This window comes from Arvicola amphibius, chromosome X (assembly GCF_903992535.2).
Source record: "Arvicola amphibius chromosome X, mArvAmp1.2, whole genome shotgun sequence".
Lineage (NCBI taxonomy): Eukaryota > Metazoa > Chordata > Mammalia > Rodentia > Cricetidae > Arvicola > Arvicola amphibius.
Window position 1 is genome coordinate 4,697,832 of NC_052065.1, and position 21,352 is coordinate 4,719,183.

General features: G+C 41.9%; 1 pseudogene; it reads right to left on the reverse strand.

The window, feature by feature from the left end:
• Window positions 1–759: 759 nt before the first annotated feature.
• On the reverse strand, window positions 760–21,195 carry LOC121677041 (annotated as a pseudogene).
• Between the last annotated feature and the right edge of the window lie 157 nt (window positions 21,196–21,352).

The following is a 21,352-nucleotide window of genomic DNA, read 5'->3' on the forward strand; positions in this document are numbered from 1 at the left end:
TCTTGATAAATTCAGGTTTTAGATCAACACATGTGGGCCTGGGCCCAAAGTTCTGCACTTCTCACAGGCACCCAGGTGACTATGGTGCCGCCCACACAGGGAACACTGTGTAGGGAGACTGCAAACAGCGAGAGATGGGCACAATCCTTAGCAAGCCTTGGGTTTTGGTGGCTATAAAACAAGAGAGAACTAGAAATGTTCAATCAAGTTCCTTCTGGCTCTTAAAGTTCTTGATGTGGTGCAGAATGTGATCCCCACACCTTTAGAGCTCTGTGACCAAGCAACTAAGTAATGTAAATGACCACACGCATCATTAAATGCATCTGATTCCACAGAAGACCCACACGTCCAAGTCTCTTGCTTTAAACCAGTGAGGAAGCAGAGCTGGAGAGGGACTTGCCAGGTTACAGGGCTGGGATTCCTGATACAAGCTGCTGCTTCTCAGACCTGGTTATGCCCGCGGCTGTCCTGTTCAAATGTAAAGGTTGGTTGTGGGTGTCTGAGATAACTCTATTTCTGACCTCTCCTACTGAGCTGTCTCCTACTGCTGCCAGCCAAGGGCTGGGCTCTGAGGAGCAACCACCCAGAATGCTTTGTGAATGGTGCCTCGGGGTCAGCAATGCAACCCCCATAGCCTGAACAGACAGGAAGCAAACATGAGACAGGAAGGAATAAGCGGAGCGGCCTGAATTTAGGAGGATCGCTACCACAAACAAGGAAGGTGAGGTTCCCACGTTGCCGGAGGTGCAGAGGAAGTGGTTAAAGTCCCTGTGAGCTTGAGAGCAGAGGTACCACAGCCAGCCTAGTGTCTGCCTCTGCAGCAGGCGTCTGCTGATCGTTCTGCGACAGGAAAGCCTGCCCACCCTGGAGCTGACCCAAGCTCTAAAATTAGGCACAAGCCCAGGTAACAGAGAGTATAAAGGCCATATCTTGGAGGCAGAACCTAGGGGCTAACCTCAGCTGGAGCCCTGGTTTCCTAAATGTCTAGACCAGTGGTTCTTAACCTCCCTAATGCTGTGACCCTTTAAGGCCGTTCTTCATGTTGTGGTGACCCCCCCCCCCGAACCATTATTTCCATTGCTTCTCCATAACAGCAGTTTTGCCACTGTTATGAATCGTAATGTAAATATTATCTTGAGACAGAGGCTTGCCAAGGAGAGTTGTGACCCACAGGTTGAGAACCACCACTCTAGTGCTGTCTCTCTTCAATTAGAGAGTTTGTAGTCAATATCCACTACCTACTGCGTTGCTCGCGATATGTCAGGTGTTGTGGGGGGTGTGATGAAAGTAAAAACTCATGTGCTCTCCATCCTCACGGACTTTATTTACCATTGATTTCAAGACATCCTGAACCTAGCAGGGAGGTGCGATGCTTGGTGAGGACTTCGGAAGGGACAACAGGTACGGGTCTAAGGAAATCTTGAGTCGGGAGGCCTTAGGCAGGTGTGAGTGCACACTAGAATGCCCTCAGTTCTCACTCTGTCCCTGTATCCTCTGCCTTTAACCCCTAACTTCTTAGCTTTCCCATCCCTGCCCTGAGGGATCAGGCCTTGTAGCTTGCTTTGGCTATGTGGAGTTCCCCATCCCCTGCCCTGGGGCATCCAGCCTTCTGGCTTGCTTTGGACTTAGAGATGTTAGAAGAGGCAAAGGAGGGATTGGAGAAATTACCTAATGGATCCGCTCACCTTTTATAGTTCAGCCATCCCTAAGGATATAGGCTTAGGCTACTCTATCAAAGGCAGAGACAAGCAGGCCACAGTCAATCCACTCCAGTTATTCCCGTGAAGCGCTTGTCAGAACAATATATGAACAAGTTCAACCAAGGGCAAACAGACACACCTAGTCAACTGTTTCAAGCACAAAGTGTTTATTGTTGTATGCCGTGGAGGTTTTGTGACTGTTCCAGACATCATTATTATGAAAATAAGTAACTGATATAATAAGCAAAGAGGTTACGAGAATGGAACACTTGAGTATTGCCTGCAGAGATTCCTTTGGAAAACTAGCTTCATGTGATTTTAATAACTACTACTTAAAATAAGGCTCTGCTGGTTAAATACGTTGGAGAAATGCCGAGTAAATGAAAATAACAGGTTTCTTGATAGAGGGCTTCCCAGAGACTTGTCTGCAAAATTGAACATTGTGAATCTCAGAGAGTGACTGTTCGGAATGCAACATTTCCCAAACAGTATCTGAAGCATCCCACAGAGCTTGAGCGAGAGTTCAGGAACACATTATGAGGCATGCCAATCCCAGAAAACCATGTGCCATTTTGCTAGTAGCAAATAAGTTGCCCAGGGCAGGGATAGTGTCTTTTATATTTGGTTCTTTGTCTCCGACCTACAGCACTGTTGGCCATAGTAGAGGTGCTCAGTAAATAGATGCATAGAGGAACCTGGGGTGGGGTGGGGGGCTGAATGTGGTGCATCTTATCCCAGCTCCTGCATCCACGCTGCTGCCTATGCTGACAATAAACATGTCCACTTTGTCACCCTGCTCAGCCCCAACTATTCTTCGAAGTTATTTCTCTGAAAACATCTCTGACCTTCTCGAACAAAGTTGGGCAATGCAGCCACAGGACAGGGAGATGCACTGTTGATTTAGTTTTTACTGCACCACCCCCGGGAACAGACTCCTCCACACTGGAGGTGTTTGAAAGTATGCACTGGAAGAAACAGGAGGAGGAGGAGAGGCTAGGGATGAAGAAGAGAGGGGAAACAAGAATGGACGGACACAGGGAGAGATAGAAGATGGGAGAAGGGAGAGAAGGGTGGAGGAGGAGAAAGAATGGAAGGAGGGGGGCAAACAGAAGAAGAAATGAACGAGATGTACTTGGGGATCATTTCATAGGAACAAATGGCTGGTGTCTGAAGAGATGGCACTAGGAGCATGCGAAGGAGGCAGATGAACAGCGGGAAATGAGTTCACTCTTGATTCCCCAAGGAGCTGCGGATTAATATTTTAAGCAATAAAGAAGTATCAGATAAGTATTCCTCAGGAAATTGTTTACTTTTTGTTGACAGTGTCATGCTAAGGTTTCCACAGCAAATCAAATAGAATTTGTCACATACTAAAGGAGATAGTATATAGCAAAAAGACAAGTCACCCAAGTTCCTCAACCACCTTAAAAGAATAAGTATCTGCAAAGGGAAAATACTATACTCAGCTTAGGCCTGGTGACCAGACATGGTCACCCATACAACCAAACTATTCATTTGCATGCCCACATTGAATCAAATCTGCACCAGGGTCATCAAGAGAGAAGCACAAGTCCCAAGAAGAAGAATCTACTAGCAAATTAGAACTAAATATTTTCTTCTGAAAGCCAGTAATACAAAAGCAAGTGTTTAATCAAGATCTGTGCTTCGCTAGCCCATACACATGGAACATGAAGAGCCTGTCAACATTACAGGCTGCATTCTCTGCCCTTTATGGTTTCCAGCAGATGCTGACAGCATTCTCACAGCTCTTGTGCCTGCCAAAGTGGAAGGCGTGGTTTGTGTTTGCCAAAGGCTGCCTAGCATTATAGGTACCTGAAATGTTCTCTGCTAAGTAAGAGAAAAAGAGAAACAGAACATAACAAGTGTGCCTGTTGCAAACAGCTGTAGTCCTGAGTAATTCAAAGGTGGCTGAGAGCACTAAGCTAGCTAAATGTTATTTGTATTGACATTTAATAAAAGGTGAAAATTCAATTCTGCCCAAATCTAAACAAGCCAAGAAAAATTACAGAACTGAAATGGCTATCCAGAAACTTCCAGTAATGCAAAACTCTCCCCCCGACCCCGTGTATGTATGTCTGTGTGTGTGTGTATGTGTGTGTCTGTATGCACATGTGCACATACACATTGGAGGGGGAAGCAGGTTAGAGGAGAATGTGTGAGAAAACCTTTGATTCACATGTATTCAAGTGTCTGTTGCCATCAGTCATTGCGGAGGAGCAAGCGTGACATCTAGGTACTTCCCTGGGAGGGGTGACTTTAATAACAGCTAAGCATCACCCCTAAATAATCTATACAGTTTTTATAAACTTGGGGCTGGAAATACTCAAGAATACCCACATCCAAATTAAAAAAAAATGAGAATGGTCTCGGGGATGCAGCTTTGGAATATTAATGGACCTAAACAGCACGCTTGTCTGATTATATCCAGGATGGAAATAACAGAGAAATGTTTATATTGGAGAGACTATGCTAAAGGCTCAGAGGCTAAAGAAATGGTTTCGTGGGAAAGAGCAACCACACCGAAAAGATAAGGACCTGAATTCAAATCCCCAGCACCCACATACAAAGCCAGGCATGGTTATGCTGACCTGAAACCTCAGACTAGGAGTCCGAGACAAGCAGATCCTGAGAACTTCCTGGCATGAAAGCGTGAATGCTGGGTTCTCTGAAACACCCTGTCGCAAGGCAACAGGGTGGAGAGCAATAGGGAAAGATGTTGTCATCCTGCTCTGGCCTCTCCACATGGGCACACTGCATTCTCCTTCACACTCACAGGCATGTACCACATGCGCATAGGTGACATACTCAGAACAAGGAAAGAAAAATAATTATCAGAAAACAAGAATTGTCAGTATGTTTACTCAGAAAATGAACAGAGACTTCATAGCCAAAATGAGGGTCCTACCTGATGGAGGAGTGTCTATGTGTTACTTTCATTATTAATAAAGAAACTGCCTTGGCCCTTTAAGAGACAGAAAATTATGTAGGCGGAGTAGACAGAATAGAATTGTGGGAGAAAGGAAGCAGAGTTAGGGAGACGCTTCGGGCAGTCACCATAGTGAGTCGCCATGCCTCTCCTCTCCTAGATGGATGCAGGTTAAGATCTCTCCTGGTAAGCAATCCACCTCGTGGTGCTACACGGATTACTAAACATTAAAGCAAGATATGAGAATCAACCAATAAGAAGCTACAGATAATGGGCCAGGGGCCAGGCAGTATTTAAATGAATACAGTTTCCATGTAATTATTTCAAATGTAAAGCTAGCTGGGTGGCGGGACACAGCCCGCTGCTCCTTCTACACCTACCTTCCCTAAACTGATCCTTGATAGCAAAATGAGGGTTCCACCTTCCCAAACTGATGCTTGATAGCAAAATGCCCTCCAAGCAGATAGTCACATTCTATTTCCCAAATCCTGGGGATACTGGCTTCGATGCCAAAACTGGCTTTCCATAGGTGACAAAGTTTGAGATGGAAAGAATATTCCATCATATCCCAGGGGCCCCACATGACGCGATATGTAGTAGAAGGTAATCTGACATACACAGAGGAGGCCAAGCCTGGGCTGACTGAGCTTCAAGTCAAGCAATGCCTGACAGTCACTAGGAGCTAGAAAAGGCAAGAAACAGGATAATCACCTGGCATCTCCTGAGGGACCACAGACCTGTCTGGACCTTGATTCTGCCTGAGTGATACTGACTGGATTTCCGGCCTTCAGTGCAATGAAAGAATTTTTGTCTCTCTCTGTCTCTCTGTTTCTGTCTTGGTCTCTCTCTGTGTCTCTGTCATCTCTGTCTCTGTCTCTCCTTCCATTTATATCAGAATGGCCTGAAAACCACTATGTAGCTGAGGATGACCTTAAGCTTGATCTTTTGACCTCCTATCAAGTTCTGGGGTTACAGCCATGCACCACCACATCTGGTTGATGTGCTACTGAAAATCAAATCCAGGACTCAGTGTACACTAGGCAAGAGCTCTACCAACTGAGACAAATCTCCAGCTCCATATGGATCTTCTTTTAAGACCACCACTCTGTTCCCACTGGCTCACTCTAGGATGAGTGCCCCAGGCATTTGGAACATGGGAACATGAGCCATTACATCCACACAGTTGACCCTGTCTTCCCTGCACCTTGGCCCTTCATGACCTGCTGGCCTGGCTTTTATTTCTTGCACTACAATGAGACTTGTGGATAATAATTTGGCTGTCTTTGTAGATAAGATGGATGGATGGATAGACAGACAGACAGACAGAGAGAGAGAGAGAGGGAGAGATAGATAGATAGATAGATAGATAGATAGATAGATAGATAGATAGATAGATAGATAACAAATCATAAGTTATAAACTCTTTCTTCTACTCAGTGGGTTTCCATTGTGATTCGGTTTAGACTTATGTAGCAGTCACTCTAACAGTCGTCTGGGTCTGCAACATTTAAGTGTCAATATGCAGATTCTTAGTGCTCTCACCAGTATAGTGAACCCCAGTCAGCTACCCTTTCCTGAAAACATCTCTACCTCTTCCGTCAAAATATAGCTGTTCTCAAATTGGCAGGACTCATCCTCATGTAGGTGCGGCTTTGGCCCCTAAATATATAAGGACATTATAAGAACAGACAGCTTGTCCATTTGCCAAGACTCATTCAGTTGCAAGAGAAATAAACCCCAACTGAAATCAGTCTAGACACACAAACAAAACAGAAATATGTTCCATTCTGTCCTTGAAGAATCAAAGAAAAAAACCTTCGACTTTCAACTTCAGCTTCAAGCCTGTATAGACACAAGCCTTTGCTGATACAACCAGGATGTGCTGGGTTGTACCCATCTCTTACTTCAGTCTTCTTCTCCGTGACTTGTAGTCTCTAAGCTTTTCCTAGGTTATTGAAATATCTACAAGAATTTCAGATGCTTTCCCACCCTAACATGTAGAAATTGCAGCAAAAAGAGCTTACCTCTTTAATGCTTACACAAGGAAAGATTCCCAGCAGAGCTCCAGTTGGTCCATCTGGGGTGACAGCACCACCCTTGAGCCAATCACGATTGCCAGGAAGGTTGTTATCTCTATGAAACTGTACTTTTCAAACATTTCCATATGACCAATATCAAATATGTGACTCAACAAAGCCGATCTTAACCCTAGGATTAGCTATATTTGAAATCCTCTGTTGGGCAAGCAACAGCTCCCCAACGTCTCTGTAGACGAAGCAAAGGTAGCCTACTCAAAGTAGGATGAGTTGAGAAGTAATGTGAATAGCACGGAAAGAACTCATGTTCATCTCCCCTCAACCTTCCTCTAGAACAATTCACTTTGCTTATGGAAAAATCTTGTCAAGAAGAATTGATTGGAGATGAGTCCTCATCTCTGCTGCAGGGTTGTTTGGATAAATAGCCCAAACTGTCTACTCAGTACATGTTGCCCTCTCTTGATAAATTTCAGGAGCCTCTTTTGGCCCATAGATTGTGGAAAGAATAACAATAAACTATATAGACAATAACTTGGGTTCTCTGGAAGAGCTGCCAGTGTTTATAACTGCTGAGCCTAGAGTCACTTTAAGCACCCATGACATTCGTAATTTATAGCTTTGCTAGGGCATGAAATCGCATTGCTCATGCTACAGAAAGCCATGAAAAGTACTTCATTAATGAATTAGCTAAACTGACCACATGTCAACCATATCTCAGAGTGGCTTTGATCTTTTCTCCTGCATCTACAGAAAGATGAGAACAAGGAGGAAACTTCGTTTGTGAGAAACAGAAAACTATTGCTATTGCTGCTGGAAGTGAAGAACTGGCAGAGTCCTTTACAAAGAGACTCCTAACGGAGAAACCATATTAGAACATTGTAAACCAGGTGTGAGGGCACACGCCTGTAATCCCAGCACTTGGGGGTGCTAAGGCAGAAGGATTTCAAGTTCAAGTTCACCCTGAGCAGCATATATAAAGACCCTGTCTCACAAATAGAAAATAAGAGAAGACAAGGGGAGGGAAGGAGAATGGGGGAAGGGAGCAAGGTGGTGTTGTGTTAAGAAGAGAGAAGATCATCACGAGTCTAAATAAACCTATTATGGTCTAATATGAATTGTCCCCCCAGAAAGGCTCATGTCTCAGGGGCTTGGTGCTCATCTGATGTTGCTGTTTTCAGAAGTTCTGGCAACTTCAAGGGGTGAGACCTGAGTGAAAGAAAGTAGGCCACTGGGCATGGGTCCCTGGGGGACCCTTGTCAATGTCCCCTTCCTAAATTCTTTCTCTGTTTCTTACCCAGCATGACAAGAAAAAGTCCCTCCTTCATAATATTCCACTTGACAATAGACCCAGACACACAGTTAATATGTTAGTTATGTTAGTATGGATGGAACAGTCTAAAACTGTGAGCCACCATAAATGTTTAATCCCTTAAGGTGACCCTATCAGTAGCTTGTCACAGAAACATGAAAGTAACTAACACAGATCCCAAACCTTTCAGCCTTGCTTGAGTGAATACTGTAACTTTAAAAGCTATAATGTATTCAAGAAGGACATTAGAAAACAAACTTAATATAGGAAGGGGGCAATTGGTTCTACTGTATACAAAGTATTCATACAGCTTTCCTGATGCCTAGCTCAGTTGTCTTTTCTTGTGAAAGCTTGGTGTGTTCATGGAACAACATTTTATTTGCTCACAAATGCACACTCTATACTGGATTTGGCTACACAGTTCTGCTGCTCTTGCCAATAATCACTCATGTGCTTGAACTCAGGTCGGATGGGGCCTGGGCTCAATAGGATGCCAGAATTCTCAGCTCTCTCTCTCTCTCTCTCTCTCTCTCTCTCTCTCTCTCTCTCTCTCTCTCTCTCTCTCTCTCTCTCTCTCTCTCTATACATGGTATGGTATGTGTGTATTTGTGGTATTGTGATATGGTGGGATTAGGAGGGTGTGTGTGTGCGTGTGTGTGTGTGTTATACATGATATGGTATGTGTGTGTATTTGTGGTGTGTGTGATATGGTGAGGTTAGGAGGGTGTGTGTGTGTGTGTGTGTGTGTGTGTGTGTGTGATCTCAAGGCTTCTCTCTTTCTCTCCCTCCACAAATTCTCTTCTGCTGTATAGCTGAACATCTTGCATAGTGGTTCAGAGCTACTAAAACCACAGTCAGGAACTTGCATTTCTTCTTAGTCTTAATCCCTGAGCACACTTTGTCGATTAAAGTGGATCGTAATGTCAACTTGATTAAAGGGAGTTACTACACAACGACGAAAAATGTTGAAGGACATACTTTCTGAGAGTTATAGCTATAAAAGACTATACAGTTTCTCTGGATTGGAGTACTGGATGCTTTAGTGTACTCCTTCAGCGAATAAATCCAGATTTATCCCCATTTTATAGATGATTAAAGTGAGGCTTACAGAGGATAAAGAAACTATTCTAAAGTTGTCCAGTTAGATTTGATTCCAAAGACAGTGTTCAATCCACTAACCACAGGAAGTCATTTTAGCCTCTGAACATGCAATTAAGCTCAGTTCTTGGGAATGTATTCATTAGGTGTTCCCATTGGGTGTTCCCATTGGGTGTTCCCTGGTAGAGGAGCAAAACAAAGGCATCCTTTCATCTTCCTTTCTTTCCCCTTCAGCTTCTACTGCAAAATTAACATCCTCTACTTCAGGACTTCCAGTAATCATATTTCAAAGGCAATTCCATCTGATTTTCTCCAGGCTCAAAATTACTGACACTTCTGTGCAAAAATAGTACCCGAATACCAGTCAAGGCTAGGCCTAAAGATACATACCCTTGTGTTTCCCTTTGTCTCTGATTCCCATAACTGTCTGTAGCCTAAGATTAAGGCTTTCAATATCCCTCAAAAGGGGAACTATGCTGCCTGCCACTTCTCATCTTGAGATCCTTAAATCTGCTTTCGGGGCCAGTGAGGGGTGTCAGAGAGCCACTGAGCAGAAGGTGACACATCTCCATTATCAGTCTCAGAAGGAGGAGTGGGCACTTTGGAAAATAAAGTTGGGAAATCCATGAATCCAAAGGGAGTCCCCAAGAAAGGGTTCTTAAAAAATGAATTAAAATTCTAAAAAAAAAAAAAACTGTCCAGAGACTTAATCTATCCACAAATAACTATTAATATATATTGATATAAAAATTTGACTTTGACAGCTTTTCAGAGCAATCTGGTGCCAGGTCATTGCACTAAATGTTCAATTTCATTTCCTGTTTTTCCTGCCCTGGGCTCTGAAATGGTTTGGGAAGAGACAAAACAAAAAAGGGAGAAGTATAAGAGTGTGCCTACTTGAGTCACACTTGGGCACATGTTCCTCACATGCCAAATATTTCCTTCTCTAAGTTCTACCCCCTATTTCCCAAGGATGCATTCTGTTCCTAACGACACCATCACAGTCTGTGATGCAGAGTTCTCTCAACTTTAAAGCATCCTTAATGCTACAACCCAGGCTGAAAGCTATCCAAGGACCTTAAAGTGTGGCAGCAGCATCGGAGCCCTTTGGGGGAGTATTTGCCGACCTCTACCCTGGATCCTGGAATGACTGGTAAATAGAGACAGTGTGAGTCTGCACGCTGCTGGGTGTGAGCACAGTCCCTGCTTTAAGCGGCTGCTATTTTGTGCACACAGGAGATGATGTAATGATGATGAAAATTGTCAGTCAGTTCTCCAAAGTCTATAATATACAACAGAGTATGAGGCAAAACTCAGTAAAATGTTTAAACTCTGTAAATAAAATATTAATGATAGTATTTAAGTGACTTGTTTACCACTTAAGATAAGTCGCTCATCAGCACAGTAGTGATTGTGGATATATCATTAAAATGGGCCCTGTTGATAGACTTTTGTAACACTTGATTATGGCAGTAATACATAAAATATACTCATGAGCTATCTTTTAGTTTTATAATTATAACATGAATTTATAGCCCCAAATTTGCTGCTCATAAATTATAGTCACAGCTTAAGGAATTAAAGGAAATGTTAACTTTTACTCAAACTAAAATATTTCTTTTTTCTCATTTAATTGTTTGTCAAACTAAAAAAAAATCTAAGATGTCACATGTAGATAAGTCTAGGATCGTAAACTATCAGGATTTTCTTTTCCCTGCCAGACACACACACACACACACACACACACACACATATATATATATATATATATATATATATATATATATATATATTCAATTGTGCTTAGATATAACCAACATTTTATGTTTCCTAGGGTAAAGGAAATGAAAGAAAAATGCGCGCAAACATTCCACCTTTACATTTTTACTGAGTAACCTTCACTGTTATAGGACACTGGAAATGCAGTGTTTGGCAGCAGGTGAATTCTTGTTGTAAGGTATGGGTACCCAGCTTCATTGAAATGATTCTTTTCCCAGTTCTGTTGGGCATGGGTTATATGTTACAATATGCTAAGGGCCAAAGAATGGCAGGACAACCAAGTAATCTTTCCTCTGCAATCAAGAAAACATCTCCGATTTGGGATGCATACTTCATTTTCATTTTCAGTTTTCACTTATATTTGCTTCCAATAGGGTATGTGCTGCAACCCAAACTGAGCAAATTGGGTGACTCAGTTATTTTAGGATATTTTTAATGAATGGGCATCACCTTAGGAAGAGATAAGGGCAATTGGTCTCTTCAACAATTACACTGCCAGGTAGGAAGCTAGCAGCAAGTATCAGAGCAAATTATGACATACATGTAGTCAAATAAGGAAAGGTGCAGTTGGCTACCCTCTCTGACCTGGAAATTCAAGGAAGCTCTCTTCTTGACCTCTTAGCTACTCCTCCTGTACCTTGCATAAATGGTACCATTCCCATTACTTCTTCAGTATCACTGTGGCCAAAATTCCTGACAGCGACAATTTGAAGGCTGACTTTGCATCACCATTTTGGAAATATTTCTTTTTTAAGATTTACTTTTATTAATTTTTATTCATATATGTGTATGGGGGGATGTACATGTCAGTCCGGATGTTCAGAGACCAGAGGCATCAGATGCCTCTGAAGCTGGAGTTACAGGCCACTGTGAGCTTCCTGATGTGAGTACTAGGAAGCAAACTCAAGTCCTCTCCAAGACAAGCATGCTCTCTAATCAGCTGGGCCATCGCTTCCACCTCCACTGTGGAGTTATTTGAATTCATCCTTCATCTGGTCATGGAAAGTGTGGCAGTGCATCTCTATCTGTGCTGGTGAGAGGATGTGGCCACAACTGATCACGTGATAGAAGACTGGGAAGCAGAGAGTGAGACCAGGACCAGAACTGGGCTGTAACTTTCAAAGTAGTCAGCTACTTCTCCAGCCAGGCCCCGCCTAATAAAGGCTCCACAGACTCTGAAAATAATGTGGGGGAACTCTTGTTCCAAGACACGATCCAGTGAAAGAAATTTCAGTTTCAAACTATAACAAGTCCGTGTGAGCTACCTGTGGTATTCAAAGTGTGGCATTTCCAAAAACTTCTAGTCAGAATCAGGTAAACAAGTCCTCCAATAAACGACTAAGAAGAGCAGTCTGGAATCCTGACGCTAGAGCAACATTCTAGAGACGGTGGGACAGATCTAACGGGAGACCACCAAGTCCAGTTGGAATGGGACTGATGGAACAGGGGACCAAACCGGACTCTCTGAATGTGGCTGACGGTGGAGGAGGACTGAGAAACCAAGGACAATGGCAATGAACATGAACTCTACAACATGGACGGGCTCACTGTGAGCCTTGTCAGTTTGGTTGCTCACCTTCCTGGACTTAGGGGGAGCTGGGAGGACCTTGGACTAAACATAGTGAAGGGAACCCTGATGGCTCTTTGTCTTTGGAGAGGGGTGGAGTGGGGGTATGGATGGAAGGGAGGGGAGGGAAGGGGGAGGAGAAGGGGAGGAGATGGAAATCTTGAATAAAAAAATGGGAAAAAAAATAAATTCCTTACCTGGTCTTGATTTAAAAAAAATGACTATATACAGACTATTGGCCTCCCTAAATTCTTATGCCCCTAGTGTATAATGGCAGTACTTCCCAGACAATATTTCTAGCTAATATACACTACTTGGATGTCATTCATATCACCAATAAAAAATCCTCTCTAACATTTTTTAGGCTAATTAACAAAACCTATAATATTGACTTGAGATTAAGATATTTGAAGAATTATAGCAATTGTTTTAGGAATGTTGATTTCTGATTAGAGTCTATGGAGTGTTAATAATCTCTGGAATGAACATTCTCTAATTGAAGAGAATCTCAAATGTACACTAGCCACCCCTATGGTATATATTAAAACTAAAATGCACAAAAACATCAGATTATCTCTGCTAGAGTACCTTAAACTACATCTGAGCAACCACATGTTTTGAGATATGATGCCATTATGGCAATGATTATAATAGAAGGTGGCTTTTAAGATTTTGTTTTACATGTATCAGCTTTTGTCAGTCTGAATGACTTTGAGGTAAACAACACATATTTGCTATAGTTACAATGTAATCCAATAATATTTCTGAGTATACATTCACAAATCTTAAGGCAGGATCTCAAAGAAAGTTTGGCATATACACATTCATAGTGGCATTATTAAGAACAGCTAAAATGTGGAAACAACATGTGTCTATAAACAGAATAAATAAATAACTAAATAAGATGCAATACACACATGAAATAAAATATTTACTAAGCTTTAAAACGGAAGAAAATTTTGACACATAATACAACATAAATGAAGCTTCTGGAAATGATTTCCAATGGAATGTTAAGTACAAGACAATTACTATCTAGTCCTCCTTCCACGGGGTACCTACATGTTGTGGTTTGAATGTGGAATGTCTCCCGGAGACTCATGTGCTAGTGGTACTGTGTAGTTGTCAGGGCTGAGGGGAGGGAGAATAAATAGGGAGTTATTTGATGGATAAGGATTTCAACTTCCCAAAATGAAAATAGTTCTGAAAATACATGGCAATGATGGCTACTCAACAATATAATCATACTTACAACAAATGATATTCCCATAGTAAATTTAGCTTTATATGTGCTTTCCTATAGTAAAATGGGTGAAAGGTCACTCAGATCTGCTTTTCTCCTGTTGTGTGTGACTTATTCTAATGACAATATTATGTGAGTTTCTGTCCCTCTGTCATTATCTCAAACCTCCAGGAAGAGTCCACTACTAAGGGAGACATTGTGATAAGACTTTAAAGGACTGCAAAGCAGTCCACTGTTGCAAATGAGGACTCGGGTGGAGGAGGAACCATAGGGGAAGCCAGGCAGAACACCAGAGACCAATACAAAGGTGTTGCCATCAGAGTAGGCAAGAAAGCCACCTAGGAAGTAACATTTGAAGTGACATTCACTCTCAAGTGCCACCCATAAATTTGAACCACCCTGGGAATTGTGTCTCCTTAAGTTTTGGCCCCAAGGCTTGTCTTACACTCCTTTGAGTCCTTGATCTCAATATAAGGAGCTTGGATTATAGCCCAGTGTCCATGGGGAAGCTTTAAGAGAACCTGAAGGAAAAATACAGGTTTTTGAATGAAAAAGAAGTTACTCCTTTTTTTTCTAAATGTTTTAATTTAGAGGATTAATTGGAAAGAGGTAAGGGTGAAAGCAGGGAGATTAATTTACTCAAGACGTAATTAAGTAATGAGCTAAGGCAGTCATGGGTTGGAGAGTAATGGATGCGTAAAGAGCTAAAGAGGGAACAGACTTGAAAGTGTGGTGACTAATTTAAGGTAGTGTTGACAAGGGAGACGAATAGCCATAGTGACTTCTTTCTTTGCTTGGGCTATGTTGACCATAGACCAAAGCCACCATGCCTCTGATAGAAGAACATTGCTCCATGCTTCTTCTCCTCCTTCCTTCTCCATAAATTGAATAGGATTGGGGACAGAGTTTGCTTCTATTCCTAAGTGGCAAGGCCACCCAATAAGGATTTTCCATTATTCTTTCCCTGTGGTTACTTGGGGGTCCGTTGCTCTCGCTCACCTTCTAATTATTTCTTTGAGCAAAAGGAAGTGCTGAAAAGGTACTTCTGGGGTGGGATAGCTCTACTGACTATTACTCTATGTCAGGCCTCTGTGATCCTAAAACAGCAGGAGAAAAGCAAAGAGAGAAGGATGGCAAAATAATGTGGAGATGAGCTGGCACTGACTCCCAAAGAGACATAGCCACCAACTTAACCATGCGAGACACCTCCAGACAGACCATATGCAAAGTGATGTGTCAGAATAGCGCCGCGAAATGGAGGGGCAGTGGGGTGGGGGACTTTAACAGCTGGTCACCATCTACACCATGTTCCCCATAGCCCAAAGTTCACCCCACCTGAAGTTAACTCATATGCATTTACCTGATTCCTGAATCACTGAGAAAACAAGATCCAAGTTAAGGGTGGGGAATAGGAAGAGGAACTAAGAGTCTGAGCCCCTGTCTTAAAGAAAAGGATCGCTTGGGCCAGGCAGAAATGAGTGGAACAACACAAATGGCAGAGAGTCATTGAGACAGAGGTTGAGTGAGTTTTGGAAGGAAGAGAAAGTGGTCTGTATACACCATTGACTGAAACCCAGAATGGAAAGCAAACTACCATTCATTCGACTCCTAAAACCATAACATTTCTGCTATGATTCCCTAGAGATTTGTCTTGTGCTCTATTGATAAAAAAAAGCAGACATAGTTGCTTACTCCAAAACCATCTGCCTTGCTTTGTCATAGAACTGATTGTCAGGTAAATACACAGCCACCCATAAGACTACATTTTCCAGTGTTGGCACTATTCTATGTTTAACATGTGTTTTAACCAATGATATGTAACATGAATTCTAATTGTTCTTAATAATAAAAACCAGAGTCAGATATAGGGGTGAAAGCTGAGACATCCGAGAAGCAGAGCGGTCAGCCACTAGAGAGACCTTTGACCTCTACCGAATCCTCAGACCAAAATGGTGATCCTGTTCTTAGACTGCCTCTTCAGGCTGTGTCCTCTAACTGACTGCTTCAGAATGCATCTTCAGACTGTACTTACTGAGCTCTTGTCTCCTTCCAATTTCTATTCCTCTCTGCTCAGCCATATCACTGCTGTCTCCACCTCCCTGGTGCTGAGATTAAAGGCATGGGATCACTAGTGCTAGGATTAAATGTGTAAGCCATCACCACCTGGCTCTGTTTCCATTTGAGACTAGATTAATCTAGTGTAGCTCAGGGTGACCTAGAACTCACAGAGATCTGTTTGCCTCTGCTTCCTGAGTGCTAGGATTAAGGATGTGTGCCACCACTGTCTGACTTCTGTGATTACCTAGTAGCTTAGCTCTGCACTCTGATCTTCAGGCAAACTTTATTTGCTGGATTACAAAAATGTATCACGACAATGATATATATTTATATATATATATCATCTATATATATATATACCTATATATATATTTATTTATATATATATATACCTGTATGGAAGCCTCTAGTACACCTTCTTAAAATATAAAATAGTGGCCTCTTTCTTGTCCATTTTTATTTCATTCCATGAATCTAGAAGTGATTGTTGGAACTCTAGCCACCATTCTGGACCATAAAGACAAAGGAGGATGGGGTGAGAAACACAAAAGAATATGGATCCCCAATAATTTTAAAAGTTATTATACCAGTATTTTACTGTCTACTCTTAGATTTTACTTACATAGAGAAAAAATCATCTTCCATATTTTCAGTGCTGAATCATTTATTTGTTACTCTTAAAGGCTTTTATTTTTTTATTGGACTCAGATTTATAAGTAAAAGCTCTCAGTGAGGACAGCTTTCATCTCTTGGCAATCTGTCCCTGGCATTTTTTTGATTTCCTTCATTCTCTTGGCTAAAATTTTAGCATTTTCTACAGTTTTCTCCTTGTTTTTCCTGGTGTGCTGTTTCTTTCGAGCAATACATAGGTATTTACATTGCAGGACATGTGGAGTAACATGATGCTAAATCTTGGGTGGGCTTCTTACCTTCATTGTTTAAGGGCTTTCTGATAACATATTGGTGGACATCATTTCCTCTTTTAGATCTCAACTGCTGAGGCACAGTAGAGTCTGTTAGGCCAGGAATACCCTTCTCTCCTTTTTTACAGTGACAGAGTTAAGAACGCTCAGATTGTCATCCACAATGTGTCCATGAACAGGCTTCTCCTCTCCAGGTCTCCTTGATCCACAAGAGTGCTCCTTACTCAAAAGTAGATGCACTCTGCCCTGGGTCAAGATACCTTGGTTCATGAATAAAAAAATCATTTGTTGTTCCTACCACAGATTTAGAACACAGAACCCTTCCACTCTTCACCCAGAGCATCAGCAGCTCCTTCTGTGACCATGAGCTTCTCACAGAAAGTGCAAAGCTTGCCTTCATTGTCTGCTTCTGACAGCTGGTGACCGGGAAGGAGACAGTCAGCTACATGTTGACATGACCACCTAGTGGGCACCATAAAAAAGAGTCATCTTCTGTATTTTTATACTTCCCTTATGTGGTGGTTTGAAAGAAAATGTCCCCAATAAGGAGTGGCACTATTAGGAGGTGTGGCTTTGTTGGAGTAGGTATAGCCTCATTGGAGGAAGTATGTCACTGAGTGGGTGGGCTTTGAGGTCTCTCACACTCAAGCTATGTCCAGTGTAGCACAGTTGCTTCTGCTGCCTGTCAATCAAGATGTAGAACTTTCGGCTCCTTCTCCAGCACCAAGTCTGCCTACATGCCACCAGGAAGATAATGAACTAAACCTCTGAAACTGTAAGTCAACCCCAATTAAATGTTTTCTTTTATAAGAGTTGCTGTGGTCATGATGCCTCTTCACAGCAATAGAAACCCCAGTGAAGAGACCTTTTTCTGATCTTATAACACATGTAGCTGACCTGATCACTCTAAGAATAACATCCTTTAGCATCTTTCTTGGAATCCAAATCAAATTTGTCAGTGATTTCTATGTGTCTCAAAGCCTCCAGGACATCCCTATGTTTTATAATTCTTGCTAATTCCATTTAGTGTTGCTCATATGTATATGTTTAGGGCTGACTACTTGAGACTGGACAGCCTGTCAGGGAGCTCGTCCATGAAGAAGGCTGATTCTTCCTCTCTTAGTAGCCATTAATTGCCTGTGGCTCTTTATCTTTTTGTAGCAAATGGAGACCACTACAGAAATACACAGCTGGTCAAAATGCAGAGAAATGCTGAGCATGGAGTATCCATCCCCAGTTGATAACATCTATAACACAACCCCTAAGGCTCAAAGAATATCATGCAAGAGAGGGTAGAAAGATTGTAAGGCCAGGGAACCAGGACATCTGCTACAAGATGTTTTCCTATATATGACATAGAGTGGCACCCATCAAAGTTTAACAATATGGTCACCTAAATAACACCCACACTATGACAACATCAGTTGACATCTCAAACATGGATGGCTTTTTAATGACAAAATTGCCATAGTTCAAGCATTTTTATCACTATCTTCTCCTATTCCCCTCTTCTCTGGCAATGATTATTCTGTTCTAGAGACCTACGCAATTAGATTTTTCTTTTTAGACTTCATATATGTATATAATAATATGGCATTTGTTTTCTTGTGACTTGATTGTATCACTAAAATATTAATCTCCAGCCTCACCAATATTGTCACAAATGACAGGATTTTTAATCTTTTAATGGATGAATAATGTTCTATGCTTTCTATATCCACTCATCAATTTATATGTGTGTGTGCATAGTTTTTTTCCATTTATTACTATTATGACTAGCACTGCTTTAAATGTTTTTCACTGCTAAGAAATGATCAATGCTACTGCCTCTGACCCAGAGCAGCTTCTAAAAGCCCAACGTGTATATTATAACATTTCTGATGACTTTAGCTTTCTTCCTTCCAACAATACCAGGTTTATATAAGGGTACATGTCCATATACTTCCCTTCCTATACTCTGTCATCCCAGCATGAACAGTCAGAAATCATCTCAGTGATGATTTCAGGTCACATCTGGGGAACCCCAGTAAATTTTGTAGCTCTATAGAAATGGAAAGGGGAAGAAGCATTGCAGAAACTTCCAAGAGGATTATGTGAAGAAGTTCTGCCGGAACAAACCAGCTGGGCAACATCTTGCCTTTCTTCTCCATGTGGAATCTCTGCTCAAAGTGCACATGGAAACACACACGCACACACACACACACACACACACACACACACACACACACACTTGCCCATGCTAGTACACAAGCCCTAAGCAGAATTTGTCAGTTTCCTTAATCAGGCTTGGTTTTTCTGGACTACATTGGAGTAACTCAGAGCAACCGGACCAAATGGCCCAAATACTTGTCAGAAGGCAAACATGTGTTTGCTACTGAGCCAACCAGAACCTTAGGAAATGAGATTTAAATGAGGAAAAAATAGATTCTTCAATAGTAAAAATGTAACAATTTCTTTTATGGTTTGACTACAAATAATTCTTGAACACAGCTTGACAACAATACTATGTTGGGGATGCCAAGAAGCACAGAAGCTGGCCCTTACAGCCTAGAGAGGACAAAGGCTTCCTCTCTTTGGTCCTGATATTTTGTCTAACGTTTCTCCACCCCTAAGGGATGCTTTCTTCCACTGCCCCTCTCCATAAGATCCTGAACAAATCCAGATCAAAGTTTGATCTCCCCTGTTATTCTGTCAGGTATTATGGATATCACAGAACCGAAGAGAAATGGCACTCCTCTTGTTCTTGCCCTCTCTAATGCAACCTGCTTACAGAAGCACCTGCTTGACTCTACTGTCACTTTCCCATTATAAGAACACCAGAGAGGGGCTTCCTTGATCTGAAAAGAAAGCTGCAGGGTTTTGTTTGTTGATTGGTTGTAATGTTTTTGGATTTTTTTTTGTTTGTTTGTTTTTAAATTGAGATAGTAGCTGTGTAGCTCAGTTTGGCTTGGAACTTACTATGTAGCCTTAGTTGGCCTCCAACCTGCAATTCTCCTATATCAGCCATCCAAGTGCTAGAATTATGCATAGGCCATCACACCAGCTAAACCTTCACTTTTCTACTTACTTCCTTTTGATTTGAATAATTAGAGTGGAAAACAACAGATTGATGTGGGCCTTAGTTTCACCAGAGGTGTCCTTCTTGCTTCTATTACTACCATGAGGAGAATAGGTCATGGCTAATCCTGTCATTCAAGGAGAATAAGAAATACATGAAGCAAATCTGAACTCGGCCTATAATTGGAGCTGTTCCACTGAGCCCAGCACAGCCACTCTGTCCAGATTGCAGACATATGCATACTAAAGGATCATTGCCACTGAGATCTTGTGGTTGTTTGCACCAAACGGTAATGGATACAAAACTATTCATTACAAATAACTCAAAAGTACAACTCTGGATTCCATTTGCTTGGTTTCAATGGCAAACTCTCTGACTCAAAATTGGATGAGCTCAGACAAATTATTCACACTTTGTGCTTTTGTTTGCATATCCATAAACTGGGGGGGGGGAACATGTTAAGAGGATTAGATTTATCAAAACATTCAAAGTACACGAAGCAATACCTGGCACACACTAAACATCCAATAAATGTTTTTCAGTGTTCTTTCATCTAACAATAAAGCTGATATTATATTTTTGCATAGGAATACAAAGTTAAGATGCAACTTGCAAACCCAAACTTCTAGCAGGGATTTTTATTGAGAATGTATTAAACCTATAGATTAACTCAGAGAGCACTGTCATAGTAATAGTTATATGTATATTTGTATTTATATTCATAAGAATATTTCCCCATTTATTTGGATGTTTGATCTTTCAGCAATGTTTTATACTTTAAACATTAAAATCTTGCATCTATTTGGTCAGATTTTTTCTCTTTTATTTATTCTTTGTGACTTTCAGATCGATCATGCATCTCTATCCCATTCATTTCCCCATCCCTTTGTATCCACCCTTTGCCCTGACAACCTTCCCCCAAAAATAAAATAAAATAAAATTTAAGAGAAAAAATGAGAGAAGGAAAAATTTATCTCATCATGGAAACTGTAGTGTGATACAGTGAGCCATTCAGTAAAGCCTTTTATCCATTGGTCTGGTCTGAGGCCTCTGGTTTCTGCTACACTATCAAGGTTGGACCTTCACTAGAACTCCTCATCTTGATTATCCTGCAGTTGCCCCGTGTTGTGGAACTCCTACAGCTTTGAGTCTACAGGGTTAGTCCCTTAACATACTCTAGCCGATTGATCACAGATGGGGTAGATGTTGGACTGGGCCAACACATAACCCTGATTCTAGGCCTGAGTAGCTGCAGGATTGGTCAGCCTGCCAGCTTTCCACTGCCCCCACCACCAGGGTGAGAGCTCCTGCACTTTCTTGGTGAGTTTATCCCTTACAGCAATGAACAATGGGTGGGGCCAGTTCTCCTCCTTTCATTCCTCAGGGTAAGATTTCCCATACCTACACCTTCAGGGTCAGCTCTACTGTGCTGCCCAGGCAGGGTGTAGGGGCCACTCTCCAGGGCCAACTCTCCCATTGCCTCAGGTGTTGATGGGGGGGGGCATCTCTCCCCTGCCCATGCCACCACATGACAGATGAGTAGTGGGGACAGCTCTCCCATACTAAAACGTGGGGGCTGACTCACCCACACCTCTGCCAACAGGATAAAAAGAAATAAAAGAGCAAGAATATAA